The sequence below is a fragment of the Chlorocebus sabaeus genome, chromosome 7, assembly GCF_047675955.1.
Source record: "Chlorocebus sabaeus isolate Y175 chromosome 7, mChlSab1.0.hap1, whole genome shotgun sequence".
NCBI lineage: Eukaryota > Metazoa > Chordata > Mammalia > Primates > Cercopithecidae > Chlorocebus > Chlorocebus sabaeus.
In genome coordinates this window covers 9051061-9076400 of record NC_132910.1, presented here as the reverse complement: position 1 = coordinate 9076400, position 25340 = coordinate 9051061, and positions in this window count along the sequence as shown.

Below are 25340 nucleotides of genomic sequence, written 5' to 3'. Positions count from 1 at the left end.
TTCAGCTTTTGTAGGTTTTGTAGTTTTTGTAGGTATACAAATGAATATTATTTTATACATAATATATATTATATATACATGTTACATATATGCACACACATCTTTTTAGTGTGTTTCAGCTTTTGTAGCTTTTGTAGCTTTTGTAGCTTTTTTTTTTAGCATGTTTCAGCTGTTATATGTTAACCTATCAAAATTAAATATATATATATACACACACATACTATGTATATATATTTGTTTTCTCATGTTCATCTGTGCTAGAATACAAGCAGTTGAAAGAAATAAAATCCAACATATAGTTAAGGCACATATTTATCTGAAGAATAGAAGGATTATTTAATAAAAGAAATTAAATGAATAAAATCCATTCAATTATCTGATAAGAGTTATGAGATTCTCAATAATTAAAACATGTTTTAATAAAACAGCATTTAGAATGCAGAGAAATTGAATCACCCTTAAATTGCTGGTGAGAATGTAAGTGGTATAGTTGGTATAGCCACTCTGTAAAACAGTCTAGCAGTGCCTTATAAAGGTAAAGATGCAACTATCCTATGGTATAGTAATTGCATTCCTAGACATTTATCCCAGATAAATGAAAATGTATGTTCTCACACATACCTGTACACAAATATTAATAGCAATTTTATTTCAAATACAAAACTGGGAGCAGCCCAACAGATGTCTTTTGATAGGTGAGTGTTTAAGCAAATTGTGGTACATACATAACATGAAAAACTATTTACCAATAAAACAAAACAGATCATTAATACAGTTTTATCCACAGAATTACATACAAATGTAGCTCTATTCACAGAAATTATGATTAACTTTTAAAAAGCCAAACACAAAAGGTTATATGCTATATGATTCGAATCATATGCCTTTTTGAGATGGTAAAATTTTAGGAATGGATAACAGATTAATGGTTACTAGGGGGTGGGGTGAAGGAGGAAGGGAAGGAGGTAGGTGTGGTTATAAAATTGCAACACAAGAGGCATCCTTACAGTGATAAAATAGTTCTGGTATGACATCTGTGGTGGTGGACACGTTAACAGACACAGACAATATAGAACTAAATACATATACATACAAAACCCCATGCACAAATATATGCAAGAACAATTGGGGAACTCTGAATAAAAGTTGTTTATTTTGTCATAGTTATTATCCTGGTTGTGATAGCACAGTTAAGTCTTCACTTAACGTCATTGATAGGTTCTTAGAAACTGCAACTTTAAGTGGAAGAACATAAAACCAATGTTTTTAGGTTGATGCAAATGTAATTGTGGATTTTGCAATTACTTTTATGGCAAAAACCACAATTTTGCACCAACCTTTAATATCATAGGCTAATTGACATAAATAAAAGTTAAGTTTCTGAGGCATATTTCTAGTCACAAAAATACTACCAAACTTCCAAATAAAGACCAAAACATTTCTAATATTAAAACATTCCAATAAATGTGAGCCATAACATACATATATTTTAGAAAGATTACTAAAACAAATGAGATAATTATTTAGCCGCTTATGCTATCTCAGGGCCACGGGTGGGCAGAGACTCTCCTGGAAGCTCAGGATACAGAGCAGGCAGCTGCCCTGGGCAGGACACCATCCCATCGCACACTTACACACACCCACCTCACTCAGACTGGGACCATGTAGACACACCAGTTAACTTAACAGGCACATCTTTGGGATGTGGGAGAAAACCAGAGTTCCCTGAGAAAATCCACCCAGACACAGTGAGCAGGTGCAAGCTCCACACAGACAGTAACCCTGGCCAAGAATGAATTCCTTCTTTCTCATCAAAGTTATAATGAAAGAATTTTGAACAAAATGGTGTTATACTGGGACCTGCTGTATTCCATAATTCTGCAAAATATTACTATCGTGGGAAACTGGGTAAAGTGTACATGGGATTTATCTTTGTTATTTCTACAAATACAGGTGAATCTACAATTACACATGATTTTTAATTAAAATATTTCAATAGATAAATAATTTTTTTTTTTTTTTTTTTTTTTTTTTTTTTTTTTTGAGACGGAGTCTCGCTCTGTCGCCCAGGCTGGAGTACAGTGGCCGGATCTCAGCTCACTGCAAGCTCCGCCCCCCGGGTTCCCGCCATTCTCCTATCTCAGCCTCCCGAGTAGCTGGGACTACAGGCGCCGCCACCTCACCCGGCTAATTTTTGTATTTTTAGTAGAGACGGGGTTTCACCGTGTTAGCCAGGATGGTCTCGATCTCTTGACCTCGTGATCCGCCCGTCTCGGCCTCCCAAAGTGCTGGGATTACAGGCTTGAGCCACCGCGCCCGTCCAATAGATAAATAATTGAAGAACATTTAGTTGCATGTCAAACAACATAGTCCTTAATTGTGAAATTCTTGAGATATTTCCCGTTAACTTAAAAAAAAATTATAGTGTATTTTTGAAATTGTTCTGAAACTTCTAGCCAGATAAGTATTTTAGAAATAGTTGAATTATTAAAAAAAAAAAAACAACTTTTTTTTTTTTTTTTTTTTTTTTTTTTTTTTTTTGAGACAGAGTTTCGCTCTGTCGCCCAGGCTGGAGTGCAGTGGCCGGATCTCAGCTCACTGCAAGCTCCGCCTGCAGGATTCACGCCATTCTCCTGCCTCAGCCTCCCGAGCAGCTGGGACTACAGGCGCCCGCCACCTCGCCCGGTTAGTTTTCTGTATTTTTTAGTAGAGACGGGGTTTCACTGTGTTAGCCAGGATGGTCTCGATCTCCTGACCTCGTGATCCGCCCGTCTCGGCCTCCCAAAGTGCTGGGATTACAGGCTTGAGCCAGCGCGCCTGTCCTAAAACAACAATTTTTAACAAATGCTTCGCTTTGCCAAGAAAACAGGAAATTTCAATGTCAAATGAATACAGATAGAATGGTAAATCAATGTATAATAAGGGAAAATAATTTCTTGAAATAGGTAAAAATTTTTAATTGCCAAATAGGAAAATATTTTTTGAAATAGCACTAATGTTCATATGTGCACGGAAATATGGGGATTCTCAAACAATTTTAGTGAATTTGGATGTTTATATTAAGCAAGCACTTTAAGAGACAAATGAACAAAATGTGTAAAGAGACTTTTCAATATGTAAAACCCTTTAGGCCAAGATTTTTCCAGGATTGACAGAGTAAGTGTTACATGAGCTGATGTGTATGTGGGGGTGTGTGTGTGTGTGTGTGAGAGAGAGAGAGAGACACATATAATTCAATTCAATATATGCTGGGCAATGTACTACAAGTTTCAAGAATATAAACTTACTGAATCCTTGTAACAAGTACATGAAGTTATTATTATCAATTCCATTTTGCCTAATAGAAGACTCTGCTTCTATTGCAAGAGATATGTTAAGTAACTTTCCCAGGATCATCCAACTCATTATTTAAGTTAGAATCAGAATCCAGGTCGTTTGACACCAAATATCTGTGTTTTTGATAACTATGATAGACTTACAATGTAATAAAATACTTTTGTGTTAGCATTCTTTGGATGGTTTAAAAAAGCTAAAATCTACTCAAAGATATGATTCTACATAAGGTCATATTTTTTTAAATAATTATTATAGGAAAATAAATACATGAAATAAAATTAAGGAAAAAGTAGAATCAAACATTATATATATTTATCTTGATTTTATAAAATATTAATAAAGACATAGGTAAAAGAGTGCAATTAAATGAGCCACTACTCACTACAATGATTCCATTAAGTGTAATCAGCACTTAACTCTGAGAGGTACAATTTTTGAAATTACTTTTTTTTTTTTTCTTTTTTTTTGAGACAGAGTCTTCCTCTATTACCCAGGCTGGAGTGCGGTGGCTTGATCTCAGCTCACTGTAACCTCCACTTCTAGGTTTCAAGCGATTATCCTGTCTCAGCCTCCCAAGATGCTGAGATTACAGGAGCCCACCACTATGCTAAGCTAATTTTTTGTACTTTTAATAGAGACGACATTTCACCATGTTGGCCAGACGGGTCCTGAACTACTGACTTCGTGATTCGCCTGCCCTGGCCTCCCAAAGTGCTGGGATTACAGGCATGATCCACCATCCCTGGCCTGAAATTATTTGTTTATTCTTTATATTTGTCATTATTGTCTAAATGATTTCAACAAATGTGTATTACATTTTTAGTCACATAATTAAAAACACTTTGGAAATTATATCACATGAATTATTTTACCTAGTAGAAGAACTGTCTGAACCCTGCATTTCTGAAATAAATGTACTTGTCCAAATCCACGCTGCTAACAAAAAGAAATACAAGCCGGGCGCGGTGGCTCATGTCTGTAATTCCCGCACTTTGGGAGGTCCAGGCGGGCAGATCACCAGGTCAAGATATGGAGACCATCCTGGCTAACATGGTGAAACCCAGTCTCTACTAAAAATACAAAAAATTAGTCGGGCGTGGTGGGGGGTGCTCATAGTCCCAGCTACTCTAGTCCCAGCTACTCGGGAGGCTGAGGCAGGAGAATAACGTGAACCCGGGAGGCGGAGCTAGCAGTGAGCCACGATCGCACCACTGCTCTCCAGCCTGGGCGACAGAACAAGACACTGTCTCAAAAACAAACAAACAAACAAAAAAGAAGGATTTGTCTACTTTCTTGTTTGTTTTGTTTGGTTTCTAGGAAAGGTTTCTTTTTTAAGATTTTATTGTTTGAAAATTTAATATATTTTAGTTATGGTATAAGAGGGAGCGACTTTAAGTACTTAATCATATTGAATCATGTCTGAGTACAGTTTTCTTCATCTGCCCTATCAAAGAAAAACTTTTTTGAGGATCAAATTATGTAATGTCTATACAAATGCTGTCATAATTGTACCATTTGGTGTTTATATGCTGTTCAGCTGTGTTTAGTTGCTAAATAAATTTAGAGTTTAAAATTTTCAAATATAAAACCTCTAGAGTAACCTATAAAGAATTATATCCTTAAATATTTTAAAGTATTTATTGTATCATTTACAAAGAATATTCTCTGGGATGAGGATCAGTTAGCTCTCTTGCTTCTGACTTCTTTCAAAAAGCTTATTTTTCCCTTAGTGTCATTTAATTAAAGACCCTGTCACTATGCTGATCAAAAGAAAACAGGCTTCCTGTCCATTCTTTTTCTTGCAGGAAGGAAAATTATAATTGAATGATTGAATAAAAGTTCCTTTGTACAATAATAGAGCTGAACTCTATTCCAGTCTTACAGAGCGTTTTCTGGCAAAGGGTAGGTGTTAAGAGAAATGAAACAATTCCTAGGATTGGTGTAAATTCAGCAAGTCTGGATTTCACATTCTGGTTTACTACTTTGTACGGTTCCATCATCATGGGAGTAACTCACTCTTAGCTTCAAACTCCTTTGCATGAGAAACATCATTATGATACTAGTAACTAAGTACACACTTCATAGCAACTACTCGAATTCAAATCTTGGAAAGAGAAGGCAAGCATAGAAAGGGGAAGGGGGAGACTCCCTTTTCTTGTGTATGACTGGCCTCACAAGCATAATGCAAGTCTGTGTATTGTATGCCCTAGGCTTGACATCAGCCTGTGCTTAAACTCTGCCTCCCTACATGGCTGTGTCCTTATTCATCTAGAACCTTTGTAAAACGAGTTCTTTGAACTCACTCCAACACTTCACAGTCTGAATCATTTTCTCCAGGCTATGCATGAAGTTCAAATGAATTACACCACCTTTTGAATGAGAGTTTTAAAAAGTAAAAGAGCTCAAATAATTAGATATTTTAAAATAAAAAATTGGAAATGGTCCCAGTTACCCAGACCTCTTTCCTTTAAAAAGAACCTAAAATGAAACCTAATAGTCATGTCGTTCTAGCTCAAAATCTTTACTCATAGCTCTCAGCCTGTCCTGTAAAATTTATATAATTGATGAATGATAGAAATTTATGATTCACAACTAAATGATATAGTAAAATAATTAATAGACTCTAAGGTTAAAATTAGACTTTTCTTTGGGACATGATAGTAATCTACGTAAAAGCAGCTTCTATGGCGCAATGTAGAAATTAACATAAATCTTCAGAATTTTTTCAGAAACTTTGGCCTTTATGATGTTTAGATGAGAAAATCTTTGAATAGTAAACTGTTCCACTATTTTTCAGAAACACCATAATTAGCTAACTAGAACTCACACTATTTGGATTTATATCCCTAATATTTTTCCCTTTGGCTTGCTTTATGAGACATCCTGTACTCAAAGACATACATTATGATCACCAAACTTTGTCCTCAGATGCCATCTAGTCTAAAACTTTTTGGCCTGTCTTCCTTCGGTTTGACTAAAACTGCTCTTATTAGTCAAAGATAAACCTTCTTTGAGTTGCATCAGGTTTAACAGCCTCCCAACAATCCTTCCTCAGTGACTCATGGGTCAAAAATTTGTTATGAACTTCCCCACTTTCATTCAAGCATTTTAAGCAAGATTAAGCATCTTTATCTACATCTGTACTAATGCAGTGCATTTGAAAGAATTGACTAGATTCTGCTCTCTCTTGTCCATAGTCATAATCTTATTAGAGCACATATTCAGCAAGAGGGTTGAGCAAGCTAATTATTCTTTTTTGATTAACTAAGGCTTTGTTTTGGATTATAGGTATTTCAAAGTTATTACTTACTTTGTTTAAGAATAGCTTAAAACAAACAAAATTCATATTCTTTCTCAAACAGATAGTATATTTATAAAGTGTTTTTCTGTAGATGTCAATGGTGCTGCTGCCATTTTCAAAAATTATTATTTATGTATTTGTGAACATTGTTAACTGAGATGATAGACTTTCTTACTTGGGGATTGATTGCTCTATTTAATAATGATAAGTATATGGAAATAAGAATAATGAAGTGAGACCTACTCACCTCATTAAATTTCTATAAAATATTAGTTTAAAAACTGATGATTGTAAGAATTTTTATTCATATAAAGAGAGAATGATTATCCATGCATATATTTCTGTAGACATGAAGAAAGAAAATGGAAGGTTGATGAGGATATGTACAATTGCCTGCATTTTATTGTTTTTCTATGATAAAAAATGTATTTTTATTAATTCCCTATTTACTAGTATTTATATTAGGTTAAAAATCCTTCCTTAAAGGCATAGAGACACTGCTTACCGCAACAACTGTCTTAAAATTTTGACTTTTTATTTATTTTCTGTAATTTTCTCTTCTTTTGCTGTTTGGAAAATTCTTGTAGAAGCTTGAAATGAATGTTGATCTCTTTTCAAGTTAAAGGATTTATGTTTCTACCATTCAATTTCTGTATTCCTTTTGTTTTACTGCCTGTGTTTTTGTTTAAAAGAACGTGCAATGGCTTGGACAATGTATGGGTGATTGTTAGAAATCTAAGTCAATTCCTGTATTTCATTCCAAGCTATGTATTTACTTGCTGATTTATTTAGAAACTATAGGCCTGGTTTTATAGAGAAGAGCGAGCAAAATAATAACCACGTAGGGATATGAGTATAGGTTGAGTTACTTTGATTTTTAAAACTGATAACATAGTTTAAAATATGTTTTTATGTTTCTGGTCAAATGAAAGAGTGAATTATTTTTTCTCCTTTCTCAGAGATCAACACAAGTGCTGTTCAGATCTATTTGTTATTTAACTTCACCTAAGGAATGTGTTTTTCTCTAAATAAAACAGTTTTACTTGTCAAGAAGAAAACAATAGATTTTTGAACATTGAAAGACACTTCAGTTTGAGTTAAAATGTTTTTATGCTAGGTGAAAGTTTTAAAGCAGACCAATAAAAAAGAACTTTTCAGATTGCTTATAGTTGAAAGAATAAATGCCACTTCAAAGATGGCTGTGTATAATGAAACTTTATTGCAGACACTTCTCAATTATGAGTGTTAGGTGTCCTCAAATGATTCAAATATCCCAGTCATATCTAAGACAGGATCTTGATCAGATTTCAATTCAAAAGAACTCAAATAATCACAATCATAGTGCTATGTTGATACCACTATGCTCTTTTTATATTCCCTTTATCATTTACTGAGATGTAACTTTCTAGTAATATAAAATATGATTCATAGATTTAAATGCCTTTTTAGCAAACCAAATAATTGTTTATCTGTTTGTTATAGCATCAGTTACTTAAAATAAGGCATCCCATAGGGAAAATAAGACAATAATTTTGAGGTATTTAGACAGATTTACTAATATTGCCTGTGTCTTTAAATAATCTAATAAGAAAATAGTTTTTAATTTCCCTTCAGATATGTAGAGAGATGTTGTTGCGCTTTTCCTATAGTGGGTTGAGAGATGGAGTGGAAGGTACATTGTGCATGGGGAGAAAGCATACATTTCAATGATTCATACAAAGAAAATTCGTTGATAATACTTTTAATGGAACTTATGTCCAGATGAATAACAGTAGCAATGAAGTGAACTCAGCCTTTCTTTAACTTTGTCAGCTCAGTGAGGCGTTAATATTATGGTCAATGGGAGCACGGCCGTATGAAATGCAGGCAATGGGTTTCTTTAGTTCTGCTTTTTAAAATAGAAACATTCAGCAATGCATTTACACGTAAAGCCTTTCAATGTCAAATTTTAATTTAATGAAATCAGCACTTTTCTGCATTCACAGAATGCAATGTAACTGCCTTGTTAGAAGAAGGTGAGAAGATAGTTCCAACTCTAGAAACAAGCATTTATGACTTTATATGGAAACAAATTGCTCCCTTTTCTCCCTTGCATCAGGCTTTCTAAAATTTACTTTTTGTTTCAATTCTAATCTGAGACAATTTAACCACCAATGATTTCAAAAATGTTTAAAACATAGTTTCCCTTTTCTTAACTTTTGTTTTCTATAATAATACATCAAAGAGAAACATTAAACAATGAAATAATAGACAAAATAAAAGTCTTGCTTGGTAGAATCAGTATAATCACCTCAACACTTACATTAGATAGCAATAATAATTCAAAATAAAATTAATTCACTTTAGAATAAAATGTTATTTTTTATACTAATTAAACAGGAGCCTGACACACTAAATCAGATTCAGTAAAGCATTTAAATATTTCATCTATAAATACACAGCAAGCACTAACTGCAAATTATCAAAATGTTTTTAATGTATAGATTCCAGGTCAACATGTACACAATTAAACTTATAATCTTTCTTCACAACTTCCTTATCTTCATATAATTACATTTATAACCAACAATGCTATTATTCAATCTAGTAAACCACAAATTCAGAAGACCACGAGACCACTCTGTCGTCTCCTACCATATCTCATGGGTCACTGAATCCTATTGATTTTCTTACTTTAGTATCTAAAAATAACAACCCCTGCTTAGTTGTTAATGACTTAAGTCAGGTTCTCATAATCTCCCATGTGAACTAAAGTAAGCTCCAATCTGACCCCTGTGTCTATGGGTCTTATATCTTGTTACTTCATCTTCAACAATATAGCCACGGACATTGTTTTAAATTTTAAATATAACCAGGTTTCTCCTATTTTTGTCGTTGTTTGTTTAATCTTCTGAGTGGTCTCACGACTTACAAATAAAATCCAAATTTATTAGAATATCATAAGATACACTGTACAATTCTCCTTGGCCTAACTTGTCTGTGTTACATAAATATACTCTACATTTCAATCAGGACTAAAACTCTGCAGTTCCCTTAAGTGTCTAATATATTTCTAGTTTAGCACATGCTGTCCTGGCTCCTGAAATACTCTTCTTTCCTCACCAATCTCTCAATTTCACTCTGTTCCCATCTGGAAAAATCCTACTCCTCTTTTATGACATATATAAAACAACTTTTCTTTAAGCATATACCTTATGCATTCAAATTGATGACTTGCTGATTTGTGTCAATGTTCTATTTTGGAAATACTTGCAAAATCGCACTTATCATCTTGTATTCCGATGATTTACTTACATCACTATCTCCATCCCATGACTGTGTGCTCTGGAGAGCAAACAGCATTCCACATTTATTTATTTTTTATCTCCAGCACTTTCCACAGTGTCTGACAGATACTATGACTCAACAAATGTTTGCTGATTTAATTGGCATAAAATGAATTTAAAACAAAAAAAGCATACTCATCTAAGGCTCTACTACTCACACAAAATTTTTGTGAGTCTGTGAATCACACCCAGAAAGTATACAAGCTTTGAGTTGTGTGTAATCTAGTTAATACAACTAATACGACTAACCACAAAGAGCTTATAAAGGTTGTAACTAGAATATCAAGAGATTGAAATTTCATCATATAATGAAACAAAACTGATAAAGAAAAATTTTGTATTTCATTTTCCATTTGTTCTTTTGAAGACTCAAATTCTCAACCTTAGTTTCCATTTTGTGAAAGGTGTAATGGTATTTCCCATCCTCATAAGAATCATAGCTTGTTTACTGAGTCAGTTTCAGAAAGTAAAGTAGTAACCCCGATATCCATGGAGGATATGGTTGAAGATCCAGAGCAGATGCCTGAGGCTGTGGATAGTACCCAACCCTATATATGCTATTTTTTTTTGTATATGTACATACCTCTCATAATTGTTTATTTATAAATTAGGCAGAGTAAGAGATCAATAACAACAATAATAAACAGGAACAATTAAGTAAAACACAGGTTATTTGAACGCAAGTACCATGTTGATACCCTGATGGTTGATCTGATAGTCAAGGCAGCTACTCAGTGACTAACACAGACAGGTGGATCCGTTGGACAAATGGATGATTCACATCCAGGGCGGTACAAAGAGGACAGTGCAAGAGTTCATCATGCTACTCAGAATAGAAATTTAAAACTTATGAATTGGTTACTTCTGGAGTTTTCAATTTATTATTTTCAGATCACAGTTCACCACCGGTAGCTGAAACTGTAGAAAGCAAAACCATGCTTGGATAAGGGAGACTCCTGTACTTTGAAGTGAAGAGTGATAATACACTGTTACATAAACAAAAGTGATGATTGTGTTCGTGTGGGGTTCAGCCAGCTTCTGATGCTTCATTTCTGCTTAAGTTCTGTCTATACACTAGAGGAAACTTATAAAGCATCAAAACTCAGAGGAGCTGACGGAAACAGACCAGGAATATAATACATTATACTGAAAAATAATTTACATTGAAATAAAATTGCGGAAGGTGGAAGGAACACTGCAACTTGCTTCTGTGATGTTTTAAATTTAATATAAATAGAAACCTTTAAAAATATATTTTGTGAAAGATTTTGATTCTTTCCAAGCCACACAGTCTCTATTAATCTATAATGTAAGCCATTCTAACTTTAAAAAGTCCTCCACAAGACAGTCATGTATTAGTTTAATTTAGGGAATTCAAATTTCTTCCCATTATTTTGTGTATACAACATTTTAAAATCATGTGAGTGTTACGTATCCATGTCTGAGTCTGTATTTATGTGAATATACCTTAGTATAATTAGTAGTTCTTATGATAAATAAAAAACTAAATCTTGACTATTTCAAAAATGAAATAATTTCAGTATTACACAAAATTCGAGAGTTTTCAAAAGTAGGTTATACTGTTTTCTAATTTGCTAATTACAGAAATAGACATTTATTTATACCTACTATGTATTAAATATATAATATTATATTCATATGTTAATATATAAATAAATATGTGATAAAAAGATCTCTCCATGTTAAGGTATAGAATCTATAGAATGAAACATAAATAAAGAGGTAAGAGGCCAGGTGCCATGACTTATGCCTGTAATCACAGCATTTTAGGAAGTTGAGGCAAGTGGATCAGTTGAGGACAGGAGTTCAAGACCAGTATGGCCAACACGGCAAAACTTTGTTTCTACAAAAAATGAAAAAAAAAAAAAAAAAAAAAAAAATTTAGCCAGGTGTGGTGGCGCACTTGTAGTCCCAGCTACTCAGAAGGCTGAGGCACGAGAATTGCTTAACCCCAGGAGGTGGAGGTTTAATTGAGCCAAGATTCCACTGATGCACTCCAGTCTGGGCGACAGAGTAAGATTCTGTTTAAAAAAAAAAAAAAAAAAGAAAAAGAAAAGAAAAACAAAAGACGTTAACAATAATAAACATATTAATTAAAACAAAATAATTAGTCATGTATTATGGACACATAGACAACAAAAGGCTTAAGAGGATGGCCAAGAAGATGGTCTTAATACTGGAAGGCAAGAGTGGTGGAAGAAACACAGTTAAAGAAGCAGATGTAGAAAGAACTTTACTAATCAACAAGACCAAGTCACTGGAATACAACATAATGGACAGTGACTTCAAAGGGATGGCAAATTGACTGGATCATAAAAAATACTACTGTGATACTAGAACTGTTTTCCTGCCTAAAACAGAAATATACTCCATTGTAGTTTAGCAAGCTTTCATGAGTGGCTTCTGAAATAGTTTCCTGTGTTTTCTGTGTTTCTAGTGTATCTTAAAAATATCTGAAATGTGCAAAAAAAAGCACATCTACAACTTTTGGAAATTATAAAAATTCATTTCACACTGCTGCTAAGATAGATGACACATCTATAGATTTTCTTATGAGAGAATTTTCTGCAAATGATCAAAGTCTTGAAAGTGACATTATAACTTTAAAAGTAGCATAAAATTTCTTAAAAGTATGGAACATGTTTAACTGATAAATTGTACATAAATTTCATTCAAGAATACTGACACATGATACAATGCAATAATTCTAAGTTTGCAGTTTGATGTGTTTTGACAGATGTACAAAGCCGTGTGGCCACCATCATAATGAAGATATGAAACATTCATCACCTAAGAGAGTTTTCTCACACTTGCTTAGAGGAGACTTCCACACACCTGATCCTAATAAACTATTTCTATTTCTATCACATTACATCAAATTTTTCTGTTCTACAATTTCTGTTCTACGATAAATATAATCTTATAATATGTACCCCTTTTTTTGTTTGGCTTCATCTACTCAAGAAAACGTGATTCAGTCATATTATTTTATGTGTTACTACTTTATGCTTTTGTATTGTTGAGTAGTATTTCATGTATTAATAAACATTTATTGTATAATACAGTCATCTGTTGATAGATACTAGTTGTGTTTCCAATTTCAGTCTATTATAAATAAGCTTCTATTAGGATTGAAATTAAATTGTTTATGTAAGCATAATCTTTCCTTTGCCTTAGATAAATGGTTAATTAAATAAATAAAAGCCTGCCAAACTGTTTATTACTCCAAAGTAGTAGTTGAAACATTTTACATTCTCACCAGTAATGCATGAGAGTTCCAATTCCTTCATTTCCTTTCAACATCTGGTAATATTCTTCTTTTTAATTTTACCAGTCTGTAATGATATATATAGTGTGAATATTTTATTGCAGTCTGTGATACAACTTTGTACTTATTTACTATATCTTTAGCATCCATAAGGTACTTCTTTCCTGATATTGCTTATTTGTAACTTCTCGCCTTTTTTTGCCCATTCTTTTAAGTCAAACTTTCCCAAGCAGGATTCTGCAAGAGAATTAAAGCCTACAAAAATGACTCAAGTCTTGCTCTCAAATGCAATGCATAGTTAGCAAAATTATAGATATGAGATTACTTACAGAAAATGTGCCCTTGAAAAATTACAGTTTAAACATTTCAAAGATCTTGGGTGCAAAAGGCTGGTCTAACTAAAAATATATCAATTTTAATAATATTTTAAATAATTTATCTTTTATATTTCACTAATTTTCTCTATTTTATTCATATTCAGCTTATACTTATACTATTTTTTTTTCCTTTTATATGATTTGTGTTGATTTGCTATTTGTATGCTGCCTTTGTATGGTTAAGGCTTAGATTATTAAATTTTACATTTTTCTTCTTTACTAATGTAAGCATTTAATTCTATATAGCTTTATATACATAAACATAAAGCAGTGGAAGCACTACTTTAGATATGTCCAGTAACTTTTGATAAGTTGTTTACTATCATTCAATTTGGAACTTTTTATAATTTTTGTTTTGATTATGTATGTGTATAACTTATTTTATCAATATTTTAGGTTATTTAACCCTTTATAGATCAGATAATACAATTTGAGTTGTGAATTAATTTAAATTCAGTGATTTTAAGTTTTTTAAATTTGATATATTTTTACAGCCTAATCTATGGTCTAAAGAGATTAACATTTCATGTGTATTTAAAAATATTTCTACTTGAGATAGGAGTTAAAAATTTCAATTTGGATATGTTCAGATTGACATTGTGGATAAGTCTGTGTGTCATTTCAGGTTAATCAGTAATTGCTTTATATGTTTTAAAATTTTTTAATGTTGTACACATATTTTGGTGTATTTAATCTTATTGATAAATCATCACTTTTATATTTGTAAATATCCCCCTTTAGAAACATGTTTTGACATGAATAATACATTTTCTCATATTAACAGAGCCCTTTCTGTCTTCTTAGGGTAATTTTTAAAATCGTATGTATTTTTCATTTTTTCGCTTTTTACTTGGCTATGTCTTCTTATTTAATGAAAGCTTCCTACAGGAAGTGAATAGTTAGTTCTTGCATTTTTCTGATTTGACAATTTGCCTTTTATCCAGTGTTTAGACCATTTAGATTTAATTATCTGTAAGTTTGAGTTCAATTCCAAAATCTTGCTAAATGTTTTCTATTTGCCCCATCTGTTTTTGATACCTTTCATTCTTTTTCTAACATCTTTTAGATTAATTGAGCAATTTTAGCATTCCATTACGGAGCCGGATTAGCATATTTTTATATATCTTTGATTTTGTATTCTAATTCTCTCCAAAGGTTCTGCAAGATGCATCTTTAACTTAATAGAGACTATTTTAATATTGCTATACTATATAAAAGTATAAAATAAGATTGTTATTCCAGTTTAATTTTCTTCTCCTTTTGCCACTTCTACCTATGTCATAAATCAGGTAACACGTTTTTATTATTAACTTTTAAAAATAATTATGACTTAATCACAAAAATTACAAAAATATCTTTTATATATTCTGCTGTATATGCACCATATTTATCACCCCTTATTCCTTTATGTATATTCAGTTTTCTTCTCATGTTTTCCATTAATATGAAAACTTACATTATTTCTTTTTTTGAGACGGATTCTCGCTCTGTTGCCTAGACTGGAGTACAGTGGCGTGATCTTGGCTCACTGCAATCTCCACCTCACAGGTTCAAGCAATTCTCCTGCCTCAGCCTCCCAAGTAACTGGGACCACAGGCACGTGCCACCACGCCAGGCTAATTTGTTGTGTTTTTGGTAGAGACGGGGTTTCTCCATGTTAACCAGGATGGTCCCAATCTCCTGACTCTGTGCTCTGCCCCCCTTGGCCTCCCAAAGTGCTGGAATTACACGGTGAGCCACCGTACCCGGCCACATTATTTCTTATAGTGAAAATTGGCAGTTATAAATTTTGTCCGCTTTTTCATAAAAATATTTTTATTTTACCTTATTTTGCAAAGATAATTTGAATAGCTACAGACTTACAGTTTAACTGTGTGTGTGTCTCTGCACTTTAAAAAAATTGTTATTTAAAGTGCAGCAGATACATAATATGTCTACTGTCTTGCATTATTTCTGAGTAAAAGTCTGTAGATTTTCCTAACTTTTATCTCCAGAATGATATAAATTCAAAGTGCTTTTAAGATATTCTCTGTCACTGGCTTTCCGTAATTCAAACATGTCTTTGTTACAGTTTCAATTAACTCCTTGGGTTTTTAGTGTACTCTTTTCATTAACTTTGCAAAAAATATATACCATTATTAAGTTGGGTTTGTTTTTTTTTTTTTTTTTTTTTTCCCTGGATTCCTCTTTCCTCTGCTTCTTGGTCTCTGATTACACAGTTACTCCAATTACTGCTCGCTATTTTTCGCTATGTGATTGAGGATCTCTCATTTTATCATGTTACTTTTTTTTTCTTTGAGCCTCAGTTTAGATGTTTTTATTTCTATATTCTCAGCTTCATTTATCATCTGCATTATTTATTCTCCTTTGGTGCCGTAAATATTTTCTTGGTTCAGGTATTTGAAAGAACCACTAGCCCTACAAAACATACTCACACAAGGCATGTAGTTTAAAGTAAAAGATATGGTACAAATAAGAGAATACAAAAAAGCGTTGGAAAATTAAGATGCATCAACATGCAAGCACCCCAGAGGTTGGGCTTAGACTGTGGCTACAGCTTGAAGCACCAAGATTTGCTACAGGGATCTTGGCTTTGGGAGATCTCAAAAGAGAAGTTGTCAGAATATACATATGTATGTCCCCTTGAGCACCGAATGAAGCCTGTCCTGATTAAATTGTATTAATTATGCTTTGTATATTCTAAATTTTATAATGCTTTGACATTTTGGGAAATCTACCTGATCGAGGAGAAAATACCCCTCTCAGAACTAGCAATTCCATAAGATAATACACAATTCACCTTTGAACATGCCTTTTATATGTAAATCAACTAACCCCCAGTCCATACCTCCAACTACCTCATTTATTTAACCCTCACATGCCAGTCTGGTATTTCCCCAGCTGTAACTTAACCCAGGGCTAGGGACCAAACCTAGATGTAAGAGATAACCCTTATAGCCAAGAGCCCACTAACATTATTCAGACTTGCCAACCCTAAACTGGTTTCTATGTCCCGCCTTTTTTATGTGGAAAACTCCATAAAGGCTCTGGGACATGCTTTCCCTTTGCTCCTTCTGCCTGCTGACCAAACCTGATGCTTCCCCAAGTGACCTCAATAGTGTGGCATAGTCCCACCTCTTGGAAACTACAAGTAGTGTTTTGTTTTGTTTTGTTTTGTTTTTCTTTCAATGGCATTGACCTCTTTGTGTCATGAATCAGTCATCTCCACCAATTAAAACCCTGTGGGTACAATTGGGACATAGGTCAGTTGCAAACTATTGGTAAAGAAAGTGACTTCCGGGGTTGTCAGGAGACTGTGAATGATTAAACAGTATATTATAAATTTTACCATCATTACTTTGGACAAGAGTTAATAATCAGACGTCTAAGCATGCCGAGATATAATAACAAAGCTTTTCCTATGCAGGTAATCGAAAGTATCTACACAATTTAAGCTCTGACACTTGGTCAAGATATTTTTTACTATAATTCTCATGATTATTTCTTTTCTAGTATCTTTTGTACAGCTTATACAACATAAAAGTAAAAGGTTACTGACCAAAATAATAATCACTTGAGTTATCAAATGAAATGTATTTATTGCTTTAAGGAAACATTTTAATTTACCAGATATTCTAGTACAGAGTTGTTTATAATCATGTACAAGCTCACCAATTCTTTTACTTCCCACTACCATTGACATTTGAAATTTATAAAAAATAACAATAGACTAATTTAATATAACTATGAATTGTTAACTAAATCTAGTTCCTCCACTGGCCAATCAGCATTCATTGAAAGAATTTGATGTGGATATTTTAATTATTTATTGACAATTTCTTAGTAACATTGATCATCATTATCAGATTGGCATTAGATTTGTCAAAATCAGTCTCATATATACTATTAGTTACACTACTATTACATGAAATAGGATAAGTTAGACTAAGAGCATTACAAACTAAGTGAAAATGGGAATAGAAATTTCTGTGTCCTCTTTTCTGCCATTTGAACCTGCTTGCTTTAGGCCAATATCTTTACTTCAAACTCTCCCTGAATTTCTCATGATAATATCATATTGGAAATCATTGTTGCTATTTTAGATAAAGGTCGCACTTTGTCCCTGCATACCCATGTTGCCCATAGAGTTTCATTTCCCATTTTCTCAGAGGTGACTCTCAATAACGATAACCCGAGAAATATTTTACCATAGGAGAGACCCGTGGTTAAATGCTTACTGGAAAATATTTATTTTTTTCTCCCATAGCTTAAAGTCGCTAAAATGTTTTCCTTAGAGAAAGTGCCCTGAAATATTTTTAACTTATTTTTCATGTATTTGTTCTTTTAGTTACTAAGAGAATATTGTTATTCAACTTTCCTTATCTTTTTCTTATTTTATTATTCATAATGTCACTTTAAATAAAACTATCTTCACATATTTGATGATCATTTTTCCCAGTAAACTTTTATTTTTTTTTCATTTTTAACTAGTATTGGGGCTCATAAACCAGTACCCCCAAATATGATGCTTTAGCATGCTGAACTAAGAATGCCTCAAGGTATTTCTGACCTTCCTTCCAACCCCCTCATTTCTCAGTCATCCGTCTCTTCCAAAGCACAGGATAAAGTTGCTCTAGGAAGTTTCCTTATCTGCCTGAAGTCCTCCTGTGCCAAAAAAAAAAAAAAAAAAAAAAAAAGGAAAACAATTATCTCTGGTCTCTTCCCTGAGTTTCCATTACCTGAAATCATATGGAAGAATGAAAAATTGAAGCCGTTCTTTAATCTTTGAAGAAACTGTGCAGAGTTTTGTCATAGACCATTGTCTGCTCGGTTGGCTCATCAGAGTTTGTACTAGTCTATTGTATGTTCTTAAAGTCCATTGAACTTACCTAAAAATTATTTATAACACTCCTAAAATCATCTATACTTCCCAATCTCCATTTCCACTAAGAAGGGAACATAACCATCTTCACCTTACTGCATGGTGGACCACTCACTTTGCGATTCTTCTCATGCATGCTAATGCATTTTTATGTATTTTCTCCTATTACTCTGCCTTTTGTCAGTTTTCAGTGAGACTTCAGAGGGTGAAGGGAAGTTTCCCTTTTTCTCCGCCCTGGAATATACTCTTTGTCATCTTGTTTGCATTAAAGGCAAATTTCTTAAGACAATTTAATGGCTTCTAAAAAAATTCCTTAATATGTTATCATATTCATATAATACAATTTGGACATGTTACCTTTTGTGATATTATTTAGCAATAAAATAAAATAAATAGTATTGGATTATAACCCAAAGTATAAAGCAAATATCTATGAGTCCATACAGATGGAACATGATAAACAAATAAATAAGCAAACAAATAAAATAAAGGCAGGAGAAAAAATTTGCATATGTAGAAGATTTTCAAATAATTTTTACAGAAACTCTGCCCTCAAAGGAGGGATACATAATTCTCATTCATTAAATATGGATTCTGTATAGTTACTTCCTTTCAAAGAGTACAGTATGGAAAGGCCCTGGTAGGGAGAAGGGGGACAATGTTTCAGTGAAGAAACCTGAAAAACTATTTCAGCCAGATGATCAATTTCAGTATCAACAGTGACAAGTCATGCTGAAAGTATCTACCTTGATATGATATGATAAAATTGTCCTCTATCTGTGGCTTTTGTCTGAAAACTACACTACTCTGTACTAATCATAAAGAAAATGTCAGACCAATCTTAATTGAGGGATTACATGATGACTATTACACATTACCTGGTGAGCATTCCTCAAAACTTCAAACAATGAAAATCTCAGGAACTGTCACAGGCAAAAAGCCTAAGGAGATACAAGGACTAAATATGATGTAATATATTGAACACTGGAACAGGAAAAAAATAATTTGTTAATGCTAAAGAACTCTGATCAATATATAAATTTTATTTATTAATAATATATTAATATTATTACATTATGTTAGTAATAGAAATGACTAACATGATGCTAACAATAAGGAAATTGAGTGTGGGTTATATGGTCACTATATATATTCATATTTTCTCTCTAAATATAAAACTGTCCTAAAATTTAAAAAAAAATTTAAAAATTACCACTGTATTACAGGGTCTATTTAATCACCAAAACACTTCCTATGTAGTAGCAAATTGATTAACTAACAATATAGTTTTATAATATATACTGTTAACTGTCCTACAGTTCTGAAATATATTTCAACTATTTTTTTTACCCTAAATAAACTGGCATAATAGAATGTCCTTTTAAGCTGAATCAATTATTTGCTCAAATTATTTGATTATTAAGTTAAAATAATTTTCCTAAAGTAGTATATACATTTATTATTATTGGTTTTTACTCATGTCAGATTAAGTAAGTATACTTTTGGCCTAAAATATAGAATTTTACTCAGATCACTGTGTTATTGATATTTAGAAAACAAACATAATTTTGTGCTTTAAAAAGCAAAGGTGAGTTGTACACTGTGGCATGCACCAGTAGTTACAGCTATTTGAATGGATGAGGCCAGAGGTATTTGTTAAGCTTAAGAGTTTGAGGCCAGCTTGAGCAACACAGTGAGACCCTGTCTCTGAAAGGATAATAAAAATAAATAAAATAAAATAAAATAAAATAAAATAAAATAAAATAAAATAAAATAAAAAGGAAAGGCTTTAAGAATCATCAAAGTGAATAATGTAAAAGTAATGAAAAGGTCTCCTTGTATCTATTGTTAAGCACTACATTATCATAAAGCTTGTGCTTACACAATGACTTAATTTTCTAATAAATTCTGATGCATTGACTAATTGACTATTTCAAGTAAAGGGTTCGTTGGAATAGAACATATAAGACAGCCTTAATAACACATCTGACCAGTGGAAACGGCAGTTATTTGGGGTATCATGTGATCTCTCATTCTCTATTAAGCTAATCGCCTTCACTAGTATATGATGATTTCAGGGAAATGTTAAAGGTGGAAATTGTGGAAGCACTAAGGAATCTCATAAGACCTAGACTACAGAACTCATAATGTATGAGTCCCATAACATTTAGCTTATCAAAGAGAATCACAAGGCCTGTCCTCCAAATGAGAGGATTGGCAATGCTGCGTTGGAAAGTGGCATGAATATTGGGCTGGGAGAAATTTGTGTCCATTAAACTATTTATGGCACAGGTATATTAATACAGTATCTGAAGAGAAAGATTTCTGTTGTCACAGTATTGTTTCTCATAGTTGTCATCATTTTATCATCAGCAGCATTATAATCTCTGTTGTCTAATACGTATTGAGACTTTCTTTTTAACAGGGTATTCCCATAGGCATTTTTTAAATTAACTCTTGAGCATAACAAAATTTCCGTGATATTGGCAGTATTTACATCTTAAACACGTTGTAGCATATGTGTTGCCAAAATTTTTCTATTTTAATTAATGCATTAATGCAATGTTTGCATATACTGAAGACATGACTGAGTAAAATTTAATCTCTCTGACCATTGACATGTTAAAAGTGATAGAATGAGATAATTGCAATAAAAATTCAAGATTATTTAAATTCTGAATTGATGTGGGTACATTCTTGTTGATCAAGTATCACAAATCACAAATGCAAATAAAGCAACAGGTAGTCTTATTTTCATGACACTTCCATTTATTGTTCTTATTGTTGAAAAAATATTAAAATTGTTGTTTTATGAAATATTTCTTGTGGTTGAGTTGCACGTAGGGAGAAGCTGAGCTGATAGTAGAAAAGGGTTCATGTCTATTGTTTTTACATTAAAAAGAGTTTTAATACTAAATAACCTTGTGAACATTTAAGAAGGATATTAGTCCCATCAGGAGAACTATGATCATTTCAAAACTGCTGTCTTTTCTACATTCTGCCCTTATCCAGTCTCGTAAGTGTTATGGTGTATTTATCCCCAACATGTTACTTTGAATAACTTTTTAAAATACTCATAAGTGAATTATTTTTATCTAATATTTTAATGGAATTGATATTTTGAAATGCATGTTGTTGTGGTTTTATAAAGTAGTTCTGATTGGATACTTTCCTAGGTTCTTCACATATTCTTAATTCTACAGAAACTCCTACGAGGTAAACATAATATTCCTCAACTAGAAGACTAACCAGGGGCTCAAAGATGTTATATGACTTTGCCACGATCACATAACCAACTCTGATTACACTTTAGGTCTCTTTGACTCAAAATAGCCATTGTATTTATAAAACATAATTGTTAATTTGTATTAATTTTTCAAAACAAATGTTTAAAAATTCAGCTCAAGCAACCACCATGCACATATATTTAGACTGTGATTATTACCTCTTAAAAATTTAAATGTCATCTAAGAATTTGGCATTGCTTAGCTATTCCAGACATTAGGACTCCAAATCCATTAACAATAAAAGAGACATAAAAGACAAGTGAATATTAATGTTGTTTGTTGTATCTCTCCAGTTTAAATGTTTCATGATCAGAAATCAGAATACAATTCGTTATGAAAACACTACAGTGTAATAGGGAGAAATAGAATGCATATAATTTATTTCTCTATTTCCAACTTCATCCAATATTAATTGTGAATATTGAATAGCCATATTTAGACATATTAAAGTTCCCCAAATGTAAAATCTCACTATCTTATAGGTTGAATTTTAAAGTATATATAAGACTTGTGGATGGAATTATATTATTACTGGCTTTTCATTAAAACTGTCCAATGAGGATGGAATAGAAATGGAGTAGAGGATGGGCTAGCTACGAGATAGAGTTGAAACATGATCTGCCATGAATTGCTAAAAGTTGATACTGAGAGATAGGTAAAATGGGAGAGTCTTTGTTTATCTCTACTTTTGTACGTGCTTGAATATTTTAATACTGCAAGAAATCGTGTTTAGTCTTTGTGCATGGTATCTCCGTATAAATTTTATGTCTTCATTGGAGATCAACAGAAAGTTAATTTAGTACCATTATCAGAACTTAAGTTATATACACTAATTAATGACCAGAAACTGATATTTAGCTTAATCTCCTGATAGTCATATAGAAGTGAATATCAGCATTACTGTGACTATTGTTATTACTTTTTAGCATCTTTCATATTCCTGCTAGTTGTCAAATTCAAATATTGCTCCAATGCTTTTAATCCATGTAATGTGTATATACTGGATTATGCCCTAGGAGCCAAAAGAGCAATCTTTAACCTATATTAAGCCAATCAAGCAATTACATTCTTGGATCCATAATGTTAGGTTCAGAGATTTGGGGGAAGAATTGTGGGTGGATCTTCAGATTCAGTTTATGTAATATTTCTGAATATTGTGAATAATATTAACCTGAGACTGCTGGGGGGAAAAATGCAAAACTTGGGACAGATTTTAATGACTCATTTCAGTCCTGAATAAACCCACATCTGAAGCCACATTCACCCCTGGACTCTTATAATATGAAGCAGTAAGTTATATTTTACGCATAAATGCTTTTGGATAAGGATTGTTTGCCTTGCAGCAGAACTAGTCCTAGCTAATGTGTGCACATAAAGGAAGGAACAATAAGAGAATCAGTTTTTAATTATCATAAAGTCCATGACTTAAGAAACATCAGGTTTAATTGTGAGCAAACATAAAAATGAACAATTTTAATTCAGTAATAATTTTCAGGACCTCTGACTTAAAAATTTTTGTCTTTTGTCAAGATCCACAGAGGCATATTTTTGGCTTTTATACCACATATATTAAAGATTTCTATAGAAAATTAAATTTATAAAGTGGAAATTAATTCTTTTGTTTTGTCCTAAGAAATCTCTATACCATTGATAAAATAAGAATATCAGGGTGATAATGAAAAAGAAAATAGCTATCAAATATTTTTAATAAAATGAGAAAATAGATTAACTTTTAGAATTTTTTTTTGATTACTTAATTTTGCCTAATGTCATTTCCATTCTCATGTGATGGATAAATAATGCACACATCCTTTTTCAAAAAATGAATAAGGTTTATAGGTTTTGTACAGTGTGCTTGATGGTTATGTAGCAATATTTTGCAACTGATATTAAAATCTGTGCAATATTATAATAGTTTTGTCTTGTTTATAATATTCAGGTATTAATAGAGATCAAGAACAATATTTTGACAATATTTATTTGTCAGAATTAATACTGGTTTTCTTTTCTTTTTTTTTTTTTTTTTTTTTTTTTTGAGACAGAGTCTCGCTCTGTCGCCCAAGCTGGAGTGCAGTGGCCTGATCTCGGCTCACTGCAAGCTCTGCCTCCCGGGTTCACGCCATTCTCCTGCCTCAGCCTCCAGAGTAGCTGGGACTACAGGCGCCGGCCACCACGCCCGGCTAATTTTTGTATTTTTAGTAGAGACGGGATTTCACCGTGTTAGCCAGGATGGTCTCGATTTCCTGACCTCGTGATCCGCCCGTCTCGGCCTCCCAAAGTGCTGGGATTACAGGCGTGAGCCATCGCGCCCGGCTAATACTGGTTTTCTAAACGTGTAAAATTGTCTACAAAATGTCTTATTTTTCTGTGAATATTACTTTTATGTTTTATTCAGTTATATCTGAACATAAAATCCTTTGGAAACAGAACAAATTAAAATAAGGGTTGATATAATGTAATGTTGTATTTTGATAAGACCATATACAGTGCTTAGACTAAAAATCATATTGACAATTCAAATTTTAATGGGAATTAAAATTAGTTAACTCCACATTGGGGGAAATAATAGTACTTCAAATAATTTATTTATAAAACGTTCTTTTGAATGACTTTTTATATGTCTATTTTAGTCAATAATTCATATGATTCTGCATAATATGTAGAAAACATTCAACAGTTTAAAGTTCCATAAAAGTTAAGTATGAGTAAGAAGATAGAGAAAATTCATATTTGTTAAATGGCTAAAGTTGATACCATGTTATAACAAAACTTTAACAATTGAATTAGTACACAGCAATGATAACTGTTGAAAGGTTAAGTTAGTAGTTTTAAAAGGAAAAATAAACAGTATGATAAAAAGCACATTTTCTTTAATGAACATTCAAACTGTGATGATTGTACCCTTTCCTACTGCGTTGTTTCTACATTGTTCATTTTGAAAACAGAGATGGGTTAAATATTGTCTCTTGAGTTCATATGTATATATGTTTGAATAACCTTTCTGGTGACCTTTCTGTTACTCTGATGTCATGACACTTTTGTAAATGCATAGGTGGATATGTGTGCACATATGTATGTATGTATGCATTTACAGAGACAATAAAAGGTTGAAAAGAAAACCTATGTTTTTTTTTCTCAATCTATTCAGCTTAATGAGTCCAGAAAAAGTGTTTCCTAATGATGGCCCCAGAGGTTTACAGGATTTTGAAAAAGTATATACTCATGAGTAAACCTAATTTTTGCATTCAATAATGTCTTTTTATCACATTTTGAGTATAAAGTTGAAAATCAGCACAATTCCCACTCTACTTACTTAAATCTTTTAATACCTGAAATAACGTGTAAGGAAGTTTTTGTATATGTGTTCACATGCTCACAAGTGTAACTAATTTTCATGTAATGAAACTTGATTATTTCCCCATGTAAATTATCCGACATGAAAACTTAACTCCGTACATTCAATTCAATTCATTTCCTTTATGTAAACAAATACAACCTTCATTTCTTTATTCTTTCATTATTATGAAAGTAAGTATTTCAGA